Source organism: Saccostrea echinata, unplaced genomic scaffold (genome assembly GCF_033153115.1).
Source record: "Saccostrea echinata isolate AGI-Se365-2 ecotype Australia unplaced genomic scaffold, CSIRO_AGI_Sech_v1 ptg000042l, whole genome shotgun sequence".
Classification (NCBI taxonomy): Eukaryota; Metazoa; Mollusca; class Bivalvia; order Ostreida; family Ostreidae; genus Saccostrea; species Saccostrea echinata.
The window spans coordinates 1,148,490-1,174,619 of NW_026889791.1; the positions used below are offsets into that span (position 1 = coordinate 1,148,490).

Sequence of the window (26,130 nt, forward strand, 5' to 3'; positions counted from 1 at the left end):
TCCTTCCTCCCTTTGGCCATGATTTGAACAATAAGGAAGCTACAAGAAGGTTTAAAAATACTTTTTGTGGTCCAGTTTTTCTTAAGAGGATTCTTAAAGATTTTAACCAGTACATAAATGTATGTATATATTTCAAGGTAAATCTTTGATCCCCTATTGTGGCCCCATCTACCTCAAAGGCCATTTTTTGAACAATTTAAAATCCTTATTACATCAGGAAGCTTTCACATAAATTTCAGCTCCTGACCAGTAAAGTGAGAATAATATGGGCTTTGAGAAGAAAATACACATTATGGTTTAATTTGACCTCCAAATCTTTTTTCTAGTACCATAATAATGTACGATACATTTATTAACTTGACAACATACCAATCTTCACCTGGATTTTGTATGCTGGTGAGCACAGACTGGGCTCACAGTTTCCAGCAAAGTTAACAGCTGTAACTCTAAACTCCTACTCCGAGTCCTGAGGAAGATTGGTGACAGTAAAGAGGGACACTTACACCACATCTCTGCTCCCTTAAACCTCTCTTCCACAAGGTAGTCTACAAAGATAATCAATATTATTAACTGCTAGAGTGTTTATGTGGTTTTGAACAGAGATCAACATTTCCTTTTTTTTTATTCTACTTTTAAATTAGTACCTGTAATTTTACAGCCACCATTATGTTTAGGGGGTTCCCATTTCAGATAAGTTATAGAATTGTTGACAGCCTCTGGTACACCAGGTGGCAAAACCTTGGCTAAAATAAAAGTTTAAAAATGTGAAAGAAAAAATAATTGAAATTAAAGTACAATATGGTAATTATTTTTTAAAATGTTATAATTTTTTTCAATTATACTTACTGTATTTGGGCTTGGGAGTTATAGGACCAATCACATCACTAGACTCACTAAAACCTTCAAGATTCTTGGCCCGTATGTGGAAGTTGTATTCCTTGTCCTTTTTTAATCCCTTTACCGATGAAAAAATTCTCAAATTCAAGTTTTGTAAACAAAACAAATTTCAAGAATCACTTTTGTAAAACATCTTTTCACAGTTTTCAGCCATAATATACTAATTACATGCAACAAAAGGACATGTAAATCCACTTACTAGTTCATAAGAAAGATACATGTGTCAACAAGTAATCAGTTACTCACCCTCATAAACACACTCATCTACTGGGTAGTCATTAGCCTGCCTCCAGTGGTGGGGTATTCTATGACATATCCTATAATCTTCTTAAAACCATCATTTCTTGGTTTGGTTCAAAAGAGAGAGAGTGACAAAATCTTCATCAATGTTGAAAACACTTGGATGTCCAGGAGGATCACAACAAGCTGAGGGAAACATTTAATATTTTCAAAATTTTTCAACCCAGTTCATCATGCAAGCACAAAGACATTCTTTTAAATGTATACACCAATCAATGCTCGAATCTTAACATATCCCTTTGTATTGAAATGAAGTCTTAAAGTTTGGAATTCATTTGATATCTAACAATTCATGTTCAACAGAATTATCACTTCACTTCAGCTTAGCTTCAGGGGAGAGATCAAAATTCATACACATCTACAAAAACTAATCAATCACCTGAAAATGAATTTCTTTGGCTACCACTTAAATAATTATTTAGATGACTTGCAAAATAAAGTGGACAGACAGGACAATATATATAGGTTGAACAAATAGGGATATACTAAAATACTTAACTAAATGTGCATTCTCAACCAAATTTGTGCACAGTGCACTATTTAAAGAATGTCCATACAAAGTAGTCAAAATACCAATCCCAAAGATTTTGAACTTAGCATTTTACAATTTTTTCCTCATAAAAATAGACGAATTCAAAATTTGATGAGAAATATTAATGCTCTCAAACTAGGAATAATTAACATTTTTGGTGGAATGGCTCTGTTCAATGGTACCAGTTATGGAAGAAAAAAATGCTGCTGTTTGTTCTTTATCACAAAATACATTGTATTTAAAAAAAAAAATTCGATTTCTTTTTTATTTTAAACATTTTTTCCTTTATATTCCCACAAAAAACTTTAATCCACTATTGTTGTGCCACTTTACGGGTACCTCTAGGAACCATGATTGGGAAAAAAATTGTACAGCACTTTCTGAGGATAACAGCTAGGACATTAATATTACTAATCAATGTCCTGTTGTGACATACATTCCAATGAAAAACTTCAATCCTCATTGTAGCCCTATCCTACCCCACTGTAGATGCACTTCATTTATTTATTTTTAATTACAAAAAGACAATTGAACAAACTACCATGTTATGACTGCATCTTATTATGACATTTTTTTATATGTTGATGTAAAAAAAATATTGATTCCATACTGGTTCCACCTACCCCATTAAGTCAGATTTGAACATGCAAACTTGAATCTATACCATGTCAGAACACTTCAACATAAGTTTCAATGGTTTATGAAAAGGAGATTTTTAAATGAATCAAATTTTCACTGTTTCATAGCTATTTCTCCTTGAAAAGTTGATCACCATTCATTTGAACAAATTAAAATTGCCAAGTGGTTCTCCAGAAGAAGTAAAATGCTCCTGAGCTTTTGAGCAGATTTTTGTCTTAACCTATATTTCCACTTTTGCATAATGTTTTAGTTCTTACAATAAATTTGGATTCTACAATACCAATTAAAATATATTCAGTTAAATCTCCATGATTAAATTCCATACCAAAAGCATTAAGTGAGGAACTACTGTATGTGCGCTTAAAAAAGCAGGCTTCATATTTTAGGGGGCCCTTGGCGCAGACAACAATGCGCTAATTCATGAATACCACTAAGAAATCATTTATAAATACAATATACAGTACAGAAATTTATAGCGCTAATTCATGATGTCGCCAACACCTCAAAACCCAGTGATTTCGCTAAATTTTGAATACGCCAATTTATGTACACGTACAGTATATTTTGTGGCGGAAGGTTTTTTAGAAGAAAATGATCATTTCTTTCTCTTTCAAAGTATTTAAAGTATGTTAATTAAGGACAGACAATACGTTCCTCAATAATATATAATTTTTTCTAAGATTTTGTCATTGAAGTATTGATACTTTAACATGTTTACTTGCAAAAAATTGAGGTACCTTACCAGGCATTTGTGCAAGATACCAGAAGATGTTTTTCCTACAAAATCCTTTTGGAAAACCTTAATTAGCCAATATCACATTTTTTGGTCTTTCATTTTTTAAAAGAAAATTAGAAACCTGTTTATAAATCAGAAGGTAATCAAAATTTTGAAAATTTTCCACATAATTCGAAGATATAAAAAGCAGATATTTGAGGAACGTATCGTCTGACCTTAAGTTTGGATTCCTATTTTTCCATGCAGCCTACACACAGAGTTATTCTGAGCCATGAATTGTTTTATGCTGGTCCTAAATTATATATCAAATAAAATATCATGAATTCTATCATTATATTTGATAACTATAGCAAATATATTGTGAAAATCCAGAAAAAATAGCCATAATTTAAATTAAGCTTAAAATTAGCATTATTTTGGTAATATCTAAAAATTAACATCACAGACCGCCACTTTTAATTTTCTTTTCTGAATATATAAAATACTTTTAACCATTCTTCTTAAATTCAGTAAAATGTCATTTCTTTCAAGATATTTTATTGCTTGTTAAATTTTTTAATGCCAGAAAAATATTTTCTGAGTGCAAAAAGGTCAAATAATTGAACTTGCGAAGTAATTTGAAAATTTTTTGTAGTCACAAATTTTGATACACCTATTCAAGGTGAAATAAGACTGTGTTTGGAAACTCACTACATGTGTGTAAATAATGTACTCTGGCAAGGAAACTAACTACGTGTGCAAATAATGTACTCTGGCAAGGAAACTCACTACATGTGTGTGATAATTTTAAACAGACAAGGAAACTCACTACGTGTGTGTAAATAATATGATTGCGCCCATGGGAAAAGGGTGCTTATGGCAATTTTACTAAAACAGAGAAATAACGTCATAAAGATGTGACGTTGCAGAGTGACGGTGAACGTCAACGCAGAATTTTTTTTACTACGTGTTTACGTTTTGACAATAACTTTTGCCATTTATGTGAATATTGATAATAAATATTAATTTTCATTCGTATATTCAATTTGTGTCTGAACCTCTATGTCCACTAGTTTTAATAAAGATATGACAGCATTTTATTCGAGATCGGTTTTGATCGAGCTATGTAGTTGCAGTATAGTCTCTGATCTATAGGCCTAATTCACTTCTGTCAGAAGCTAGTTTCAGACAAGGTGATTGACTAGCGTGTTGAATATATGTACGAATGAATGCGATTTTCTATATGTGGACCAGTTTGAGGATACGTACAAAACACGGACATTATAATAACATGCACAGGATATTGATCCGCTCCACCATTCACAAAATGTATTGAATCATCATCGGTGCATGTTGCAAAAACTTTTGTTGTAAATTGTTTTTATGCGATGTATTTGGTCAAAAATTGAAGCTTGGCTTACTTCTTACAGAAAAGAAAAGCATAGTTCTTCTGAATTCTTCACAAATCTAGAAAAATACACAAGAATGACGATAGTAGACGAGATATAATTTTCTATAAATAAAAAACAAGAGAGATAACCCGAGGTACTAGAGAGGTGTACCAGAGAGGGAATTTCGTTGCAAGTGTACAATTTTTCTAAACATTTCAACTCGCATGGGTTTATTAAAAAATTATTTAACAACTCAAAACACGTTTCAGTTGTTTTTAAGTTTTTTAAAATAAATATTTTGTACTGTCTGGGAGTAAGCCTTTAGAAAAAGAAGAAGCAAAAATTAAACTGATCTTCACTTTTTTTTTAAATTCATCCTTAATAATCTATTTAATTTGAAAAAAGAAGAAAAAGAAAATAGCTGGAATTTAAAAAAAATAAAAATTTATAATTATTTAATTTCAGCAAATTTAAAATATTGACTTTATTTGTTTGTTAGTTAGTTTGGACGGTCGTGTTTATTTTTTTATTTTTTTTATTTTGTTTTGACTGAATATTTTTTTTCTCACATCCACTTTCGATATTTTTTAAGCATTTAAATGTAACAAAAATTACCATACGAAATATTACTTTAAAAACAGAATGAACAAGTTCATGTTTTAAAATTGATATGAGAGATCTAGAGAAAGAGAAAAGGGGGTTACATCGGATCCAGTTTATTACATGTAATATATGTATAAAGAAATGTGAAACTTTAGTGAGAAGATGGATTTTCAAAACAATTTAATTATCAAAAAATGAAATGAAATCCTTGATTTTAAAACTATGCCTATAAATTTTCAGGAACTCAAAATTTAATTTTTTTGGTACCTGTTTAATGCGTTTCTATGAAGGTCAAGGATTTTAAGTATCATCTGCAATTTTTTTTTTTTAACTGCATGTAGTCAATATGATCTCTGTTATTCATAATATCTACGCAGTATAAGTCTTTACAGTCATATTATTATTCGTTTTAATAATGATATATAAACTCTGTTATCGATAGGGAATAATATTGCTTAACTTGCCTTCGAATTATGTAAACATATTTTTTTTATTCTTAATTTATTTGTAAAATAATGCTTTAGAATTATATGTAGATTAATTCAGGTTTTATATGTGCACGTAATAAAATACTACAAATTAATACACTGCACAAAACATGAACATTATGCTTGCAAGGTTTTTATTTTGGAGGCAGACATGGGGGATGGGGGAATTTTGTATTACCGGGACTTAACTTTGACAGATGTAAAACTTTACAACGCTAAGCATATCAATGTTCTCTGGCATGGGGCAGACTGAATTTCATTAAAACTTCATTTGGATTGATAACATATTTGTTTTATTTATTAAGCTTCGACATAACTTACATTAGAATTTCATACGAGAAAGAAACTGAAAGGGGAGGGAGTGTTGAAATTCTAAAATTCTTTTTGACACCATCAATCAATAACAATATACCTCCATGTACCACTTTGCGAAAATCCGTCATTTCAAAACTCGGCCGTTGAGTCTGGAAATATGACATACATGTAATAGACACACTTTACTGGAGAATGTCATATTGGTGTCATTAACAGATTAAGGGAATAATTACGAGCAGGCTTAATCTGTTAATTGTGAGACAGTCATTCAAAACATTTACATCCATTTATTTTTTAAGAATTTCACTTACATTAAAAACTAGTTTGAGCCCTAATTTTTTTTTTTTTCAAAATTTTATTTAAGCTATCTGTATCAAACTATGATTTTCAATCAATGAACATGATGAAATATACGATGAAGTTCAGATCAATAATGCAATAAACTATTATTTTATACGATTATCTATACTGACATAAGTATAAACAATAAAATGTCCTTCCCTTTTTTTTTTTTTTTTGGTTAATGCAAGATTAACGACCGCAACCATATAGCAGAATTTCTTCGTTTATCCGATTTATGCAATTTTCCTGCAATATAGCTGCAATTGTTAAATTCTCGTATTTACAAAAAAGTTACTGTTTAAATGAAGTCCATATATATCTTTTCACGAATTATCAACCCATCTCAGATGTTTCAGATCGTCAGAGAAGTAATGCAAAATGAAACGATAAAATTCCTGCAATACTTATATAGAAAGTCAAGATCATAAGAATGTTGATATATGTCATAGTTTCACTTAAGTGTTTATATTGGGGATTTTCCATAAGAGATAGACGTTAGTTAACGTGCTGATCTGATTTGCTTAGGGAAGTGAACCAATTTTTTATTATAGACCCCCCCCCCCCCAACTTTTATTTTAAAAATCATTTAACCATCAAAAAGAATAATTACATCGATAATAATAACAATTCAGACAATGGATTATTTTTTTCCATCATAAAATTTCGCTTGGGCCCAGGTGTCTTTTATATGGGCCGATGTGTCAATAATCTTGGGCCGACCTGTCAGGGCCGAGGTGTCAGACGTTGCGGGCCGAGGTGTCGTTGGGCCGAGATGTCTGTCTACCTTACTGAATATGCACATTATGTCTGATTTCCAATTGAATATATAATTAAACTTGAACTATAAATTACACAGAGTTTCTAAATCATTTTCATTTTCGCAAAATGAAATTCAATTGTTATTCTTCGGTGCCATTTCATTCATTGATCAATAGCAGTCAAGTTCCTACTTCTGGGCAAGTGGAGCCCGGCCAATGATCGATGATTGTTTATGAAAATGACATTGTTTATACTTATATAAAGAGTGATAAAGGTGTCAAAAAAAAAAAAGATTGAAGAATAATTTCCCATTGTTATTTTTAAACTAGATAGGTGGTTTAAATCGTTGTGTGTGTGGGTAGGCTTGCGCACCTTAAGAAAGCTTTGAAAAATGCTATCAAGCTCATATTAACTATAAGTATGTCATTAAACTTTTTATCTTCAACCCTACCCACCCCATCCCCAAATAATCATCACATGAAATCCTGGAATTGCCCCTTAGTTAATTCATGCATGTGAACTGTAACTCATTTAATAAGCCTGTTTATAAGTAAATAATTAAAAATGTTCAATGTTGGAATTGAAAAAGGGCAATGTGTCAATTAAAATAATGATTATTTTATTACCATATGCAAGACAGAAGTCCTTCTGAGTCTTTGTTTAAAAGATTTTGTTGAATATTGCTTAACATTCAATGTATCTACATTGTATCGACTTAATGTCCTTAAAATTGTTGAATGTAAGTAAATAATTACATTTCCCATTTTTTTTCTTAATCATGTTTATATTTAGAAAAAAAAAAAAAAACAAATGTGTTTTACACTACCCGGTAGCTTCTAGATTACTGTTGTTCCCTAGGACGTTTTTTTTAATTTTCACCTTTGGGAAGATTTTCAGATTTATACTTATTTCACATGGACTTGGGAAACGGGGGGGGGGGGGGGATCCCCCACCCCCAATAATTTTTGCCGAATATAGAATACTACAGAAAGCTATCATATGCTTGTGCCCCCTCAATAATAACGCCTGATGACCTTCTTTTTTTTTTTTTGCTTGTCGAGGAATTTTTGGTATTGATAGTGCCCCCCCCAACTAAAAATGTATGGTATGTGCCCGTTCCCCCAGCTGAAAATGGTATTGCTTCCTACGGGCCTGTTTTAAACAACACAAAATTGATATCTTGGCCCACCAAGAGCCATATTTAAAATGAAATGACTTTAGAATTAATCCTATTTCTCCTATTTCCTATACATTTCCAAAACAACTCTTGTTCGGAAGTCGCACGCTTCAGCTGAAGTCTTAATTCTTGTCGTCCCAACATGAGCGAAGGGTACAACAAACTACTCAAACACTCATAATTCTATACCGTTGATGGAACTACTTAAAACAACTACATGTATTTATAAATTAACGAGAAAATGAATTAAAAAAAAAATGATTCGTTACACACTATATTACAGACCCTGAAACGTGCTACTACCCCAAAAAAGCATGTGACTTTCGTGCGCTTTTCGTTTCGTGCAAACCGTGTAGCGTTTCGTGTAAACCGTGCAGCGTTTCGTGCAAACCGTGTAGCGTTTCGTGTAAACCGTGCAGCGTTTCGTGTAAGCTCCATAACGTTTCGTGCAAACCGTGTAGCGAGCGGGCGAGAAGCGTGTGAGAAACGTGCGACTTTCGTGTAAGAACCGTGTGAGAAACGTGCGACTTTCGTGCAAGATTCGTGCGAGAAACGTGTTGGATTCATTCGGAAGTCCTTTCATTTTAAATATGACTATTGTTGGATCAACATGTCATTCTGTGTTGTTTGTAACTAATATTATTCGGATGTATCATACCGGTGGTATTTTCAGAGTGAAAAAAAAATACGGAAACAACAAAATAAAATTATTCGGTAATGTATTACATATTTGTTTGATTTTCTTTATTTATTTATTTAATAAAGATGGACAGAAAATGTGTTAAAAGTAATTAATTATATGCACATCAATTTTAAGGTAACTGATTCAATACATTTTTTAAAGGGAGCAATACTAAATATTTTTTTTAAAGAAAATTCACTAGGAATCCGGTCTTGTCCTTTTCATTCATTTATTTGAATATCTTCACCATTGTACATGGGATATAGAGATTACAAGAACATATTGGTGATTAATACAAAATAATATATAGATACATGTATGGCAGGCATATGAAAAATAAAATGCAAAATTTAGTGCGTTGCTATAAATGTGAAGTATAGGAATTCCAGGCCGGGGAGCGCAGTTAATTGATTTTCTTTATGAACGAACATATTTTCTTATATTACAAGATTGTGATACAAATAATTTCACAAACGATGAGTCATTTATTGTCTTTTTATGCATAAAATCGGTTGATTGATAAAAGTCATATAAATGAATTATAATTCACATGCATCGGCGAATACAAGGTTAAATATTTCGGGGGGGGGGGGGGGATAAAATGAAAACACAAACTGAGTTTTTGTTGTAAACAAGTGTTTTATTGATACTTTTCTTTTGTAAGAAAATTATTGCTTTTTTTCGATGGGGTGCGCCCGATGCACCCTTAAAAAATATATTGGAATCTTCTTTACACTTTCAACATTCTTCTTTTGACTGTGATCAAGGTCATTTACAACAGCGATCACAGACTCAGCGTGCCGGGACTGAAAACTTGTTCTGCTATTATCTCTTGTCAATCATAGCTAAGATGACACCCGACAATAACGATCGATTAATTAAACGGTAATACCCGTTGATTTTATTTCTTAAATTTATCCGATTGTCTGTAAGCAGTGAATTAATTTGTCAGTGTATTCGTGAATAAAATAATATAAAGAAATAAATCCTATATAATTATATATTAATTGTTTTTATTAATCATGCAGTTCTAGAGTATTATTTTTTTTTTTTTTTAGTTTTTTAGGACATAGGCCATGTATGCATATATATTGAATGTATTGTTAAGAGCCGTGACTATTGATTACATAATTATTGATTTTTTTTTCTAGACGGGGTTTGAAATCAAGGATTTTAAAAGGTGGTTGGTATATTGATATTTGATAAACACAGTACCGGAAAAGAGAACGAAAGAATTACAATACATATCCCCCCGGCTTCTCTACCACATAAGATTTTATTAATAAATTAAAGTTTAACTCTGTAATGAAACGATATATTTACCATTCTGAATAGAGTGCATATAAATGAATTACATGAATCGGGTCCTGCTGGAGACATGAACATCTTTTTTTTCTTAGAACGGGCACTTGTTTCTATAATATTTTTTTTCCCTGATTGTTTACTTACTGAAACAAGTGCCGGTTATATTTAGCCATGTACAGACAACCGTAAGATCTCGGTAATCTAACCCCCCCCTTCCTGCACAATGTTCCTGTTTGATGCAGTGTATATATTACATTTGCAAATTATAAACAGAGCCTAATTAAATCAAACGAAATTATTTTCTTACTAAATCAAAAAAAAAATGTATAAATCAATCAATAATAAAAAAAGAAAAAGAAAATCAATCCGTTTACAGAAATCATACGCAATTTAATCAATATTTTTTTTTTTCAAATTTAACTGTGAAACTGAGTTTATTTGTCAGTAATAAAGTCAGTAATGGAAAGACTTTTTAATATCAAACTATAATTGTAAAAACATTAAATGCTGTAAAAGATTATGAATTACAAATATAATTATTTTTTTCAGTGCGTAATTTAGAGTCTAGTGAAAAAAAGTTTGACGATGATAAGCATTTCACCGGGAGGGTCACATACTCAATGACAACTATTAATTAATTACAACTGAACATTGAGTATTTTATCTGTTAATATAGTACTGGTTTAGCGAGTTTTAATCTTAAATTAATCTAAATGATTGTAATTCTTAACTATTCGTTGATTAATCCGTAATAATTGAAATAAAGTCCGAGAGATTCCGAATAGAAAATCCAGATCGAGGCCAAAGCGTGCGAGAATCGTGTACAAAGCGTGTGAGAAACGTGTACAAAGCGTTTCGTGCAGGCTTTCGTGTAAACCGTGCAGCCTTTCGTGCAAAGTGTTTCGTGTAAATCGTGTAGCGTTTCGTGCAAATCATGTAGCGTTTCGTGTAAACCGTGCAGCGTTTCGTGCAAACCGTGTAGCGAGCGTGTACCGTTCATGCAACGTGCGCGTGGGGTAGTAGCACGTTTCAGGGTCTGTAGTAACATTACAATAAAAAATCATAGTCACGTTCACTCCAAAAACGTTTGACGTTGGTGCAAAAATAACATGACGTCATGATTTCACTGTTGAAGTATCATTGATATAAATGAAGAAAAAACATACTTAGAGTTGGAGTAAGGCCATAAAAATTCAGATTTGACAACTCCTAACCTTGTTCTATAAAAATCCATGAAAAACTCAAAATGTGTAAAAATTGCTATAAGCACCCTTTTCCTATGGGCGCAATCATATACTCTGGCAAGGAAACTCACTACATGTGTGTTAATAATGTACTCTGGCATGGAAACTCTCTACATGTGTGTAAATAATGTACTCTGGCAAGGAAACTAACTACATGTGTGCAAATAATGTACTCTGGCAAGGAAACTCACTACATGTGTGTGATAATTTTAAACAGACAAGGAAACTCACTACGTGTGTGTAAATAATATACTCTGGCAAGGAAACTCACTACATGAGTGTAAATAATTTACCCTGGCAAGGAAACTCACTACATGTGTGCAAATAATGTACTTTGGCAAGGAAACTCACTACATCTGTGTAAATAATGTACTCTGGCAAGGAAACTCACTACATGTGTGTGATAATTTTAAACAGACAAGGAAACTCACTACGTGTGTGTAAATAATATACTCTGGCAAGGAAACTCACTACATATGTGTAAATAATGTACTCTGGCAAGGAAACTCACTACATGTGTGTGTAAATAATATACTCTGGGAAGGAAAATCACTACGTGTGCAATTATTGTCCTCTGACACGGAAATTCACTACATCTGCATGATAAATTTTAAAGTTAAAGATAGAAACTCAAAACGTTGACACAAATACTGAGGTATGTGACTAATGCAGAGATTATTAGATACTGTACATGGCATGAAAAAAATTGCTGGCTTCACATCAATGTTGCTATGGAATGAAGGAAAAAAATATACTACATGTTTTGTCTTTGATGAAAAAATAAAAAAAATAAAAAAAGATAGAAATAATGTTATATTGTAATATATTTCAATACAAATTTAATATTGCAATGTATCCAAGGTATTGTAATAGGAATTTTAATTTGCAATACCTAGCACTTAACTACGAACGACTACTCTGCATAGGAGATTGGTAAACAGCACCCCCCCCCCCCCAAAAAAAAAACAAACAAACAAACAAACAAAACAAAAAACACGATATAATATCTAATCATAATATTTCACCTCCTGGGGTAGTGAACTCTATAAAACATGTTTAGTAGACTTATTTATAATGCATATCATAGAAGAAATATGGAATCAAAACCATTAGAGAGAATCTAGGTATGTCACTTCAGTTTGTTTACTTTGTACCCCATTGGTTTTTCTGAGTTGAAATCATGTTTTTATTTCAAAATGAAATGCCATTTCACATTTTTTTGACATATAATTCAGTCTGTCTTTAATTTGATGAAGCTTTTAAATTGGATTTGCATCTCATAAGAATCCTACAATTTATTCTCAAATACAAATCAATCAGTGTTTTGGAAAATCCTTAAGTAAAAGCAAGAGGCCACTCAATCTCATTCATAACAGTATGTCACTTCTTTTCATATCCATGCTCAATACATTTCACTCTGATTCTTATTCTTCATAATTTCAATACTTTGCTGATGCTTCATTATGTTAGCTATGTATACCAGTTCTTCTTACTTTTATACTAATTCCAGTTCTTAACTACTGTAACATTATTTTTAAATTTGCAAATTAAATCTCTGTTACAAATATCAATTTAAATATTTTTGTTGTAGACAACCAAGAATTCAAGTAATGTGAGAAAAACAAAATGCCAGTAATATGTCTTCAATTATGTCATAAAAATGACTCTGGACATCCGAACCGAGCAGCATCCAGTCTTATAATTATGTGTTGATACTAGTGTTGTCAAATCGGACAATTTTTAGTAACCGGTTACTCACTTACTTTTCCGATCAAGTAAATGGTTACACGGATGGATTTTTTTTTTTAGACCTTTAAACATCCTTGCTCATGGTATGTATTCAATAATAACTGTAATATATGTAACGTCATTACAATTTCCATGATTAACATTTACATACTGGCCAATATCAAACGCAAATGCACTGTAGATGCATTTCATTTATTTATTTTTAATTACAAAAAGACAAATTAAAGCTTCTAATTGAATTTGTTCTTGAATATCCTGTAATAGTTGGCAATTTTTGCAGATGTCCTAAATATAACGTTACTTTAGTTTCGTTTCTGTGTATGTTAATTTCATTTTACATATTTTACACCTTTCGGATTTAAATTCTTTTAAAACATTTCTGAATCTATGCTTTTGATGGCTGTGGAGGCATCTTGTTTACAATTAATCCTGTACTGCGGACTAGCACAGTATAAGTGAGGTAATTATAATTAACCCAGGTTTTCTACATTGTATACTGCTTGGCAATCAAAGCCATCAATTAGATAAACTGTGAAAACTAAGTGTTATCAAAACAAATCGGTCATGTTTGTGAAACGCTAGATCAAGTCTAACGTTAAATAATGGTAAATAAAATGGTAGAGGTGTACATTCATTTCTGAACAAAATAACATTTCTTTTCTACTTTTGTCTATATATCCGAGTAACTGAGTAGCAATTTTACTATCTGATACTCGCATTGTTCGCCAATTAACCGGTTAACCAGGTACTCATTGACAACACTAGTAGATATGGTTAAAATGGCATCACACAAAATAAAGATAAATTAATTATTCAAACAACAGGGAATAATACAGTAAAACATGCTTACAAAAGCAAAGAGCCGGGGTCCAAAATATTTAATTCTTTATAAACATAAACTTTCCATTTACAACACTTTTAAATCTATGGGGAAGGAAATCACTTCAATGTAAGCATATAAATTCATTTTAAGCATGTTTGCTATAACAATGTTCTGGCTGATTGATTTGAAAATTTTATAAATGGTTCTTCAATGATGTGCACAATTTAGGAGACACTGCAACAAGTGGAAGCTAGACCACTGCTCCTTGATGAAAATATATCCTTGTTCATAACCTTATTATAAATTTAGCTTAATAGTCAGACTGGGTGAAGCCTATCTTTATGAAGTATTGAAACTGATGGTGGCATTACATAAAAAAAATAGTTTGTGTCCAAAAACATGTGAATAAACATGATAAATATTAAATCCCTCTTTATGACATTATCATGAAATTAGCTTAACAGCAGACTGGGTAATGCAACTTATATAATTATATTTATATATATTACCTGAATAAATCTCATCATCATCATCACTGTCAAATGAATTTCCCATTGAATTCCCGACTAAAAGGGTCCGATTCCACTTCCACATCTGAGTTAGCCGTTTGGATGTCTAAAACATCAAAGCATTTAGATTCAACATCACCTTTTAAAAATTAAAACTGTCTTCAAACAAGAGGCCCATGGGCCACGATGCTCATTTTGGTCAAATAGGTTCAATAAAAGACTTACTTATAGACACAAAATATTACAAAAAAATTTTATCAATTCAGATTCTGAGATCTTATTTCCAGGTATATGTCTTCTGCTAAATGTGTCTTTGTGTGACATCATATTGTAACTAGGGGATTACTCTAGAATCAGTCCCAGTATTTCCAATTTGTTTAAACATCATTTATGTTAAAAATTATACAAAAAATATTTTTTGGAAAAAAATATACAAACTTAAATTTAAATACAGATCAATCTGGATTTTAACTTTTTTGCACAAAACTATAAATTAATCGTGAGCATATAAAATTATAATCATGTAATGAAAAAATATGAAATTCAAGCAATATTATCATTCTTTCTACATCCATCCACTTTACAAAACAAAACCACAGATGTTGAGAGTAAATTAATAATATAAACTTACTTTTATAGTCTGATATAAATTTGATCTCAAAACCTTTTTGGTCAAAGCCAGCTTGGCAGTAAAAATCTGCTTCTGACGAAGGTGACATTCGTCTTCTCTGAAAACAGATGTGATCAGGGAATACATAAGCTTTAATTCATAACATACTATATAAATGGTGCCTGTTTTGGAGGGTAGCAAATGAAATTGACACCCTTTTGAAAACCATTGTTAACCTTTTGTTTTGTCATTGAAATGATCCCTCCTGAAATATTTTATCGACTAAATATTAGAAGATTTTTTTTTTAAATTTTAATCAATTCTTTGCCTGTAATCAAATGACCACCAAAACTTGTGTTGGATCTAAGGGAAAACAAGTTTCTTGGTTGAGTAGTGATACTTTTTACAAAAAAGTTAACTGTTTATTGAGTTTTTTTATCAACATATAAACATAGGTAATCAAACATTACAAAGCTCAATGAATGGTACATGTGTATCTATAAGTAAGGTAAATCTTGTACCAATATTGTGTGAGATCAATTATCAATGCAAGTTTGGTTAAAGTAGGACTTATAGTCGCATGGGGATAGACCTACTCCAAAAACTTTAAACTTAAACTGTTTACTCATAAAGAAAATGTAGGTCAGTTCCAGCATCCATAGCATGTCTGGTAGTGTCCATCCCTAGTTTCGTCATCCATGCAAGTTTAGTCATAACATGTCATATAGTGATACAGCTACTCCAAAGACATTACTCTGGTCACATATCTGAAAAATGTAGGTCAGATTCAGCATCAAAAGCAAGTCTTCTTGTGTCCATCTTTAGATACATCATTCCATGCTAGTTTGGTTCTGGTAAGGCTAATAATTACTCATCTGGAAAATAAAGGTTAGATCCAGCATCCAAAGCAAGTCTGGTAGTGTCCAGTCTTCGCCAAATCTATTTTTTCAGGACATGCCCTTCAGGCAGGTTAAACCACTTATTACGCTAGCCCGAAGGCCCCGAACAAATATTTACATGCCCAGAATTTTATCAAGTAATTTTATTCTTATCTGCCTTTTCATGCCAAGGAAATGATCTGAAATCCATTTCTATAGATTTATTGTCTCGCCATTAATAGTGTTTTCAACCTGTACACTTTTTGTGTCTCCTTTGCAAAAGAGTTCCTTGGAAGTCACGTATTGTTTTCAATGTGTATACTTTTTGTGTCTCCTTTGCAAAAGAGTTCTTTGGAAATTGCGGTAGAATAAACTATCGTTAATATTTTATTCGGTGCTCCACTTTAGATGAAAAATCAGACTTTTAAGTACATTAAATGTTATTGGTATCATTTAAGTTGATAATACGGAGGCTTAGGCCTCAGAATTTACACGCCCTTCGGGCTTGTAAGTATGCAATTTCCACATGCCCGCTTCCAATTTTACCAGGTCCCGGGCTTCGGACTCCCGGAATTTGTCGAAGACTGTAGTGTCCATCCCTAGGTGCATCCTCCATGCAACTTTGGTCCAGGTAGGGCTTAGTTACTTGGAAATGCATGGACTTGCTCCAAAAACTTTAACCTGGTCACTCATCTAGAAAAATTTAGGTCAGATCCAGTATCTGAAGCAAGTCTAGTATTGTCCATCCCTAGATGCATCACCCATGTAAGTTGGGTCCAGGTACAGCTTATAGTTACTTGGGAATGGACTTGCTCCTAAAACTTTAACCGGGATGCCAACACAAACGAAAATCAATAATTATGATTTGCCATCTAAATCACATGTTCAATTTCAAGTGTGATTTACAACATTTTCATAATTTTATTTGGTAAACAAATAAAAAAATTTACAAATTCATTTTTAATGGACCCAAATTATAGCTTGTATAGCCACTGTATTAGTGTAAAATGTGAACTGCGCAATTTTCCTGGCCCCACAAAATGCAAGAAAGCCTGATTTTCTAGTTTGTAAGTTCATTGCAGTCTGCACTCTTGGTATTCATCATCGAAATTAAATGATATCCATGATGTATCATATAACAAGAGGCCCAAGGGCCTTAACGGTCACGTGAGTATAAAACAATAATCCATAGAGGATCCTTAGAGTATAAAATAAACTGATAGAAGAACCTTAATTTGTTGCCCAAAAGCAAGAAAAATAGGATGATCATGATCATCGAAATAATTAGTCTAATATTCAGTAACATCTCATAAATTAAGTTCTAATCTGTCCCCCATTTAGATTTTTTTCCTATAAGTTTTATTTTCTAATATGGCCCCACCCTACCCCCGACGGTCATAATTTGAATAATCTTGAATCTACACAACTGTAAAACACTTTTTATTCACAAGAACTTTATTTTTGCGTAATTACGTGAGACAGTGTGCTCGTGAAAATTTCATTCTCGCTTATATTAGTATTCCTAAAGATTATATACAGCAAACACATTTCGTGAATATTCTGTCTCGCTAATAAGGAGTCAGTGACTATCTTGCAAAAATGAAGTGTCCCGAAAATTTAGTGATCTACAGCACCTGAAGATGTTTCTGTGTTAAAATGACTAATCATTGCTTTGTTGTTCTTGAGAAGAAAATTTTTAAATGATCTTTCCTATATATTCCTAACTAAAACTTTGATCACCTGTTGTGTCCCCTCCCTACCCCAGGGGGTCATGATTTGAGCAAATTTGAATTTACATTACCCAAGGATGCTTCCATATAAATAAGACAAATCATGGCTTTGCTATTCTTGAGAAGAAGATTGTTAAAGATTTTACCTATGTATTCATATGTAAATCTTTGATCATAAATTGTGGCCCCACTCTATATTACCTGAGGATGCTTCCATGTAAATATAACCAATCATGGCTTTGCTGTTCTTGAGAAAATAATTTTTTCAAGATTTTTCCTACGTATTCCAATGTAAAAATTTCATTGTTCATTATGGCCCCACCCTCCCCGGGGATCATGATTTTAAGAAATTTGAATCTACACTACCTGAAGATGTTTCTACATCAGTTTCATCTTTCTTGGCCCAGTGGTTCTGGAGAAGATTTTTCCAATGTATTCCCATGTAAAACTTTGATCTCCCATTGTGACCCGCCCTGCCCCCGGCAGGGGTGTGCAATTACCATCGCCCAACGCCCAGGGCTACCAATTTTAGAGGTTGGGCTATCATAAATCTATACTGCATTAGCCTGTTGGGCTAGTAAATCTGAAACAAAAGTATACGTATATTTACATCGACTGAATTGATGTACGAATTAACTTTGTTGTAAAATCATAATCTTTAATTCTTTTCAACATATATGTATTGTGTGTTGCTATCACCAGTCGTTTCAGTGACAATTACAGCTAAACTTCGAAATCTCGAACACGGATATCTCGAATACCCCGGATATGTCGAAGTAAGGCCGCGGTCCCAACGAAATTTGCTTTACAAATGATTAAAATAAACCCCTCTATGTCGAACACGGTAATGTCGAATACCCCGGTTATCTCGAAGTAAAATTGTGTACCCATTCATTAAAATCACATGCGTTATCTCGAAGTCAGGATAATTTTCCGCTCTGATGATCAAGTCCGTTACATGTAGGTAAACTGAATGCTCTATTGATAACAACCACCTGTCTGTCCCGCACGGGTTACCTGTGTTCCTGTGATCAATAGATAATAGCGCGATAATTATACCATGTGTAAGTATGGCTTACCCTGATTTTAATTATGCAAGCCAAAGGTTGTGTGTATTAGTCTTATGCATACGCATGGATGACACGTTAATTGTTTTGTGGCTGGGGTACTTTATGTTGATATCGCTATTTAATGCTATGTGTAATATGCGCTCTTGCATAGTTTATGCATATGAAATTATAAACATCAATGTGAAACAAAATTCTGTAATTTATGCAATAAGAATTTATTTTCCCTATATGAGTGCGCAGAATTTACAATCGTCAGTACACACCATCATGTGAGCGTGTGTCGCAGTGAAAACTCGAGTTGTGCTATAGTGCCCTATGATTCAGCGTTGTTCTGTTGTTAGACAAAAGTGCGTGTTTCTTCTTTTGCAATTGATTTTATTACGGTAAAATATTTTCTTTTAACTGATTATACATGTATGAACATGTTTTTCCAATAAAAAAAAATGTATATATATTTCGTTTGCGTTATTCTGACAGCAACCGGTTTTAAATTTACAATGCGTAGATGATATCCGGTTATGTATACATGGGAAACGATGCTAGCGGTTGACTTGCCGGGTTGGTAGAAGGATTATACTTCTGTGCATATTATACAAAGTTTTTATTTTGTGAATTATAAAGAGGATGTAAAAATCTTTTTAATGCTAAATACATGATCATATATTAAAGAAATCGTAAACAAAATTTCAAACAAAAAGGAATTTTACATGTTTCTACTATTAAGTGCATGTTCACTGCACTATTCTACATGTTCTAAGTATATTTGAAGTTCATTAGAATTATAACCCTTGCTATGTCGAACCCTCGGATATCTCAAAGTTCATCAACGGTCCCGTCAACTTCGAGATAACGAAGTTTAATTGTATATTCGATAAAAATAGGGAGAAGTACCTGACAATAACATAGCGCAAACCATTATTTGTTTTATTTATTTCAACTTAAATGTTTTTTTTTTTTTACCTTTTTGTTATACTTATACATGTATTGTTTTCGGTAGTTAATGGGCTAGTGATGATTGTCAACCTCGAGCTAGTAACTTTGTTACTTCCACTAGCCCAGGCTAGTAACTATTTTTTGTAATTGCACACCCCTGCCCAGGGGTCATTATTTGAACAAACTTGAATCTACACTACCTGAGGATGTTTCCACATAAGTTTTATCTTTCTTGGCCCAGTGGTTCTGGAGAAGAAAATTTTTAAAGATTTTTCCTATGTATTCCTATAATGTAAAACTTTGATCGTCCATTGTGGCCCACCCTACCCCTGGGGGTTATGATTTTAACAAACTTGAGCCTACACTACCTGATGATGTTTCCACATAAGTTTCATCTTACCTGGTCCAGTGGTTCTTGAGAAGAAGATTTTTAAAAGATGCCATTAATTTTTCACTAATTCTTAGTTATCTCCCCTTGGAAGATGGTGTGGCCCTTCATTTGAACAAACTTGAATTACCTTTACCCAAGGATACTTTGTGGCAAGTTTGGTTGAAATTGGCCCGGTGGTTCTTGAGAAGAAGTTGAAAATGTAAAAAGTTTACGCAAGACGCACACCCACACGACGACAGATGAAAACAGATACATGTAGCAATAGGTCACCTGAGTGACTCAGGTGACCTAATAAAATCAGAGCCACCAATCAACATATTGACATCCACTGGCAAAGCAACAAACTTTTCCTCTGATGTGGTTCCTAACTCCAAAATATCAAGTCATTTTGCATGGCTGCACCACAGATTTATGAAATTGATGCACATGGACAATATTACCTTAGGCCATTCCAAGTTTTTTCTATGTTTAGCGTCCACCCATCTTTCAAATACCTCCCTACTTATTCGCAAAAAACACACAAACCAAAAAGTAAAACACAAGTCAATATAGTCATAAAAATGATGTCATTCAAAGGTTATGATTCCATTAATCTATTTTTCTCGTAGAAATATTTATTCTTCAGCAAAATCAAGGTATTAAATGCTTAAAATATTCCAAATTAATATGGCATATTGTAGACAAATACTTAGAGAAATTGACAGAATTCAGTGATTTCGACCAGAATAAACAATTTCAGGACTCCTGATTTTGTTTGTCTGTTTGGTTTTTTTTTTTTTTTTTTTGATAAGGGATGTCAAAAAACCAAGGCACACGCGGACACTAAACATAGAAAAAAACTTGGAATGGCCTTACATGTACAATGAAATACCATACTAACAAATTCTAATTAATTATCTAGGCTCACTCTTTGATCTCTAAAAGTTGGCATTAAAAAATGATTTTGGTTTAAATATATTTTATTCTAAGGCCAAATAAAAAAATATGTGTGGTTCCGGTTACCCGACCTTCCCTATTTTATACCCCCGACCCTAAACTTTTTTTTGGCAATTTTCATAATTTTTCCAGAATTTCCCCCAATTTCCATCAATGGCTCCAGTTTAAGTTTTAATTTCAGCAATGACGGCCTCCTTGCAAAACAGTGCAAGTGTTTAATAGTGTTAAATCCAAAGCAAGCTAGCATGTAGGTGTCCTCTACCAATATTGACTAGTATATTATCACACCACATCTAAATGCCATTTGCAAAGCAGTGATAGGTATTATTTAGAAAAAATTAAGAAAATAATTTAAAAAAAAAAAAAAAAAAAAAACACACACACACACAAAAAAAAGAAAAAAAAAATCCCTACCTACCTACCCTAATTTTTTTGGAAGTGTAACCGGAACCACACATATTTTTTTGTTTGGCCTAAATACTTGCTGTAATAAATGACAAATCTCCATGAAGTTCTAAAAACAGAAAATTAATTTCCACATATCTGTTATCAAGGTGGCAGGGGATAATTTTTCTTTTCAATGCCAAACATGTGCCAAGGGGGTAGGTATATGCATGAGGTCAATAAAAACAGATAGTTTGGGGCAGTTTCTTGGGTGCTAATTAATTGCACTTCATATATCTATAGCTCAAAAAATGTGTCAACATATAACATGTAACCTACATATTAAAGTGCACATGTACCGAAAATGCACTTGGAGGTCTCCAAAGATTTTGTCTTGTTTTTCCAAGATTTGGGCCGCTGTCGCACCTATACAGCTCATCCCATTCCCGAGCGAGCAGGATAAAACACCCAGTATTCTGTAGAACAATGCATGCCCTAATGAAAATTCACCAATTGATCTGGGGCCATTCACCTTCCCTCTGAGATGCACACCACTGCTTTTCAGCTGAATTTCCTCTGCGACTGACCAAATGTCTTAGTTTTGCATTTACAACTCTATATATGCTAAGCATCATAGTGACACCTACAAGATGCACATCATTTTTCTCAGCAAGATCTGCTACACTGCACATGTACATGTATCCCATAATTATTCTAGTATTCATTTTTCTACATAAAATATCACATCAATCAGGGGATATCTCAGTTTTTAAAGAAATTTGACAGCGCGTACTATAGTATGAAACTATCCCCTGCCACCCAATGTCATACGGCCGTAGTCAAGTCGTACCCAAGGCAATTCAAATCTTAACATGTTAACATACAAACATATATGGTTTTGAGTTGACACAGATAAATGCTGTTTTTATTCTCACGGATCAAAAAGTTCCTTGATAAAATGGTTTGCTTAACGGATAAAAGTTATGTAATTGATCCTAAAAGTTTCCTTTTATTATATTTTGCTAGTTGTAAGGGGGTATATAATAAATTTATCATTATAACAGTAACTTGATCCTGAGACCCGTATCACGTCTCGTTGACAGGCGCGGATCATCAGATCAAACTCGACACTTCGCGTCTCATTTGATCTGATGATCCATGCATGTCAACTTGACATGATACGGCTCTTCGGATCAAGTTACTATTATAATTATATATATATACTGACCTCTGTTCTTCTTTCAGAAAATATCATAGGCTCAATTTCATTGAGTCAATAATTTGGAATATCCCATAATTATCCATGTTATCTCTTAATTTGAATCACTTAAACATGTTAAATCAACACATGCCCCTGATCGGCCGAGAATTGCAAAATTTGGTGGTAATTTGCTTTACATTTAGATTATTTTACAACGTATACTTTAAAATTGATTAAATATCCATTCCAATAAACAAAAAGAACAGATTACATTTATCAGAGAACAATTTTTTACTGGAATAAACATAGTTTGAAAAACTTGTAGTGTTGTGTGTGACGTTTTGGGCGAGTAAACATGGTACTGAAGGAGATGCCTATCCCGTTAGTATATAGATCCCTGACTTAATGCATAGAATAATGATTATACATTAAAAAAGTGTGTTATAAAATTTGCATTGTCTGTTTATGATACGGAATACAACAGATCTAGGGCCTCTAAGTCAAAAAATTTATTTGATTATTCATTTGAAAATTTTGTTACAATTCAATTCCAGGAAATGCAGACATGGCTCTTCTTTATAGTAAAATTCTGCGCCAGATTTTCATTTTGCTCAGTAAAAGTTACCTTCAATTATAATGCCCTGTTCACACGGAGAGTTTAATTCGAATTAAACATAAGTTACTGCGAATTAAATTTGAACCGCGTTCACACAGGGGAATTTAATGCGAATTAGTTTAATTCAAATTAATTAACTGCACATTAAATAACTTCGCATTAGCTCCGTGTGAACGCTAAGCGAAGCTAATTCGAATTAAATTTTGATGCATGCCTAATGGCACAATTAAGTCACATGCCACATGTCTGTGGACAGACATGGATACTTATGCTTTTTTTTTTGTGGAAAACAAAGAAAAATTATGTTAATCACTGAAATGTGCATAGACACTATGACAGAATGTAATATGGGTTTGCTGCACATAAGGTGACGTGATTTGAAAATGACGTCATAATAGCCTTACTGAATAGCCTTACTGTAGAAATAAAATTTTAATTCCCATTAGTTTACTTCGCATTAGCTGTCGTGTGAACACAATTTAATTCGCATTATTTTAATTCACATTATTTACTTCGCATTAATTTACTGCGAATTAAACTCTCCGTGTGAACAGGGCATAACAATTTAATGCATGTTACTGTCAATCAAAAATTGTTTTAATCAGTAAATCATGATGCAAAAACTTACATGACTTGCAGAAGTCAGCATAAACAACTTCACTAGCGAATCAAGATCCCATTCAAAAAACATTGGTAATGTAATGCAATATCATGCACTCAAGTGTATAATACATAGAGAATAATACATGGCAAAATCTGTATCATACCCCATATCAACCCGAGACTCCAATATCAGCCCGAGGGCCGAAGGCCAGAGGGCTGATATTGGTCGAGGGTTGATATGGGGTGTGATACAGATTTTGTCATGTATTGTTGTTTTTATTATATATTTGAAAATAGTGTCTTAAAATCATTTATAAACTTGTAAATTAATTACTGAATTTTTGATAATTTGAATGTGTTCTGTTTTTGTTGAATTTCCATTTCTCATTTTTTTCCCAAAGGCATTACATTCAGTGATAAGAAATGAAATAATTACAAATTTAAAAAATAATTATTTTGAACAAAATTAAATACCCGATGAAATAAGATTACAATTTAAATAAACTTCATTAACAATTAAATTAATAGAAAAAGATCCAAGGTACTCCGAATGAAAAATACAGAGATGTTCCGGATAGGTGTGATAAAGGGTGAAATAAAGGGTGCCGATACAGGGTGTGTAATACAGGGCGCGTGCCTGTGTTCATATCAGGGATGCAAAAACCCTCTATTATATTACAAATATATAATAAATGTATATAATTTTCTTATCGGTATAATAAAACAATTGATACCCCACATGAGTTCCACATGGTGAAAAGAAGGACCCTTGACATGACCGACTTGCTAACCAGACTTGACCTCGGCCACTACGTGGCCTTGGTCAGGTTAATTAGAATAATCTAACTGTGTCTTGGGACAGGCCCTCACTACAGTTAGAATGCCTCCCATATACCAATAATATAGCAGAAAATTGCAGAATCGCTCCGAAATGATTTTGGAGAAAATTAATGAAGTTGCATTGAAAATAACAGTCAAATTAATCATAAAAACCTTTTCGAGACTGTAAATACCTTTCATCTAAAAATTTAATCCATATAATGGAAGAATTCAACACTTTTTCACCAACATTTTTTACTCGTTTCAAATTATTTACACACCATGTTGACATTCAGAACTCTCGGGATTTTTCATAGTAAATGCACTAAGTAAGAGTTATCTCCCGTATTTTTTTTGCTACATAGACAATACACGGAATGCATTCTATCGTTAAACAAGGTCCGTAGGACATTTATCATTTTAACGATAGAACATTCTATCTATGGTCAGGTCAGTTCACCTCGTAGACCAAGTCTTGGGTCCGTATTTCACCATGTTGACCTCAAAAGGGGTAATAAGTTGTTAATATTGTTAAGTTACGAGTTGTCATCAATTTATATAGGGGAGTCAGCTTGTAACAATTCTCCTGGTTACCAGTTGAATTTTGTCGTTTCATAAATATGAGTTGACCTATTGGGTTTGATCTGATATACTCAACATGCTAGAGGTTCACGGCGATATACTTTTGACTTGGCGCTCCGAGGTATATAAGGAGCGTAGGGACGTTTAACCAAGGCTCTTACTTGTAGGAGAAGATCTGACCTAGATACGATCATACGAGTCTGGTTACGAGTTGACCAAAACCCTTAAACAGACACTTTAACTTTTCTGTGTTTCCCAATCCCAAACAAGGATAGACTGTAATGCAGGCCCAACTGTGTTCATTGTACGTGTATAAAAAATGAATAAAACGGGCACTATAAAGATTATCGTTCCGAAAAATTGACACATACAACTGACCTAGTTCGAATTTTCTCAACTAAGTGACAACTTTCCAAAGTTCACAGTACATACGATGAACTTCAAGCATCTTCTAAATTTCCATCTTCAAAAGTAACAAGCGAAGATTTTTATACTTTAAAGCTTACAAATACTTACAAAACTGTCTTTCATACGCAATGCAGTCTCAGTGATCAGTTCATGTTCATGTTGTAGGGTGTTACCTTCGCTTAACTGGTTCTTGTGAACTTCCGGTAACCAGCACATTTCAGAAAAATGAAAATCTTGTAATATGCAGGCAATATTTATGACTTTTAGAGTGGGACAGTTGCAAAGTATGATGGCAAAGGTACTTATTTTGGCCATTTTAGGGTGGGACAAGTCATTTTAACAACAAAAGACCCTACATACATAATCTATATAACTCAGTAACTGTAGGGCAGTGGCGGATCCAGAAGGGTGTCTAAAGATTAAGGGCCTGGGACACAAATTATAAATGCAATATTTAGCAACAACAAAATAAAATTTCTTAATCTTTATACGAATAATT

The 26,130-nt window shown here is 32.9% G+C and overlaps 2 long non-coding RNA genes across 3 annotated transcripts; both read right to left on the reverse strand.

Moving 5' to 3' along the window:
- Positions 1-658: 658 nt before the first annotated feature.
- Positions 659-1,221, reverse strand: LOC133201121 (uncharacterized). The gene is made up of 3 exons (XR_009723050.1): positions 1,144-1,221; positions 847-955; positions 659-743 (listed from the first exon to the last, which is right to left on the reverse strand). It is a non-coding gene; the product is annotated as an uncharacterized LOC133201121 (long non-coding RNA).
- Positions 1,222-14,514: 13,293 nt separating this feature from the next.
- LOC133201123 (uncharacterized) lies at positions 14,515-25,809 on the reverse strand. Of its 2 annotated transcripts, none has more exons than XR_009723052.1 (3): positions 25,740-25,809; positions 15,102-15,198; positions 14,515-14,576 (listed from the first exon to the last, which is right to left on the reverse strand). It is a non-coding gene; the product is annotated as an uncharacterized LOC133201123 (long non-coding RNA). The 2 variants fall into 2 exon arrangements; XR_009723053.1 differs by lacking the exon at positions 25,740-25,809 and adding an exon at positions 18,055-18,259.
- Between the last annotated feature and the right edge of the window lie 321 nt (positions 25,810-26,130).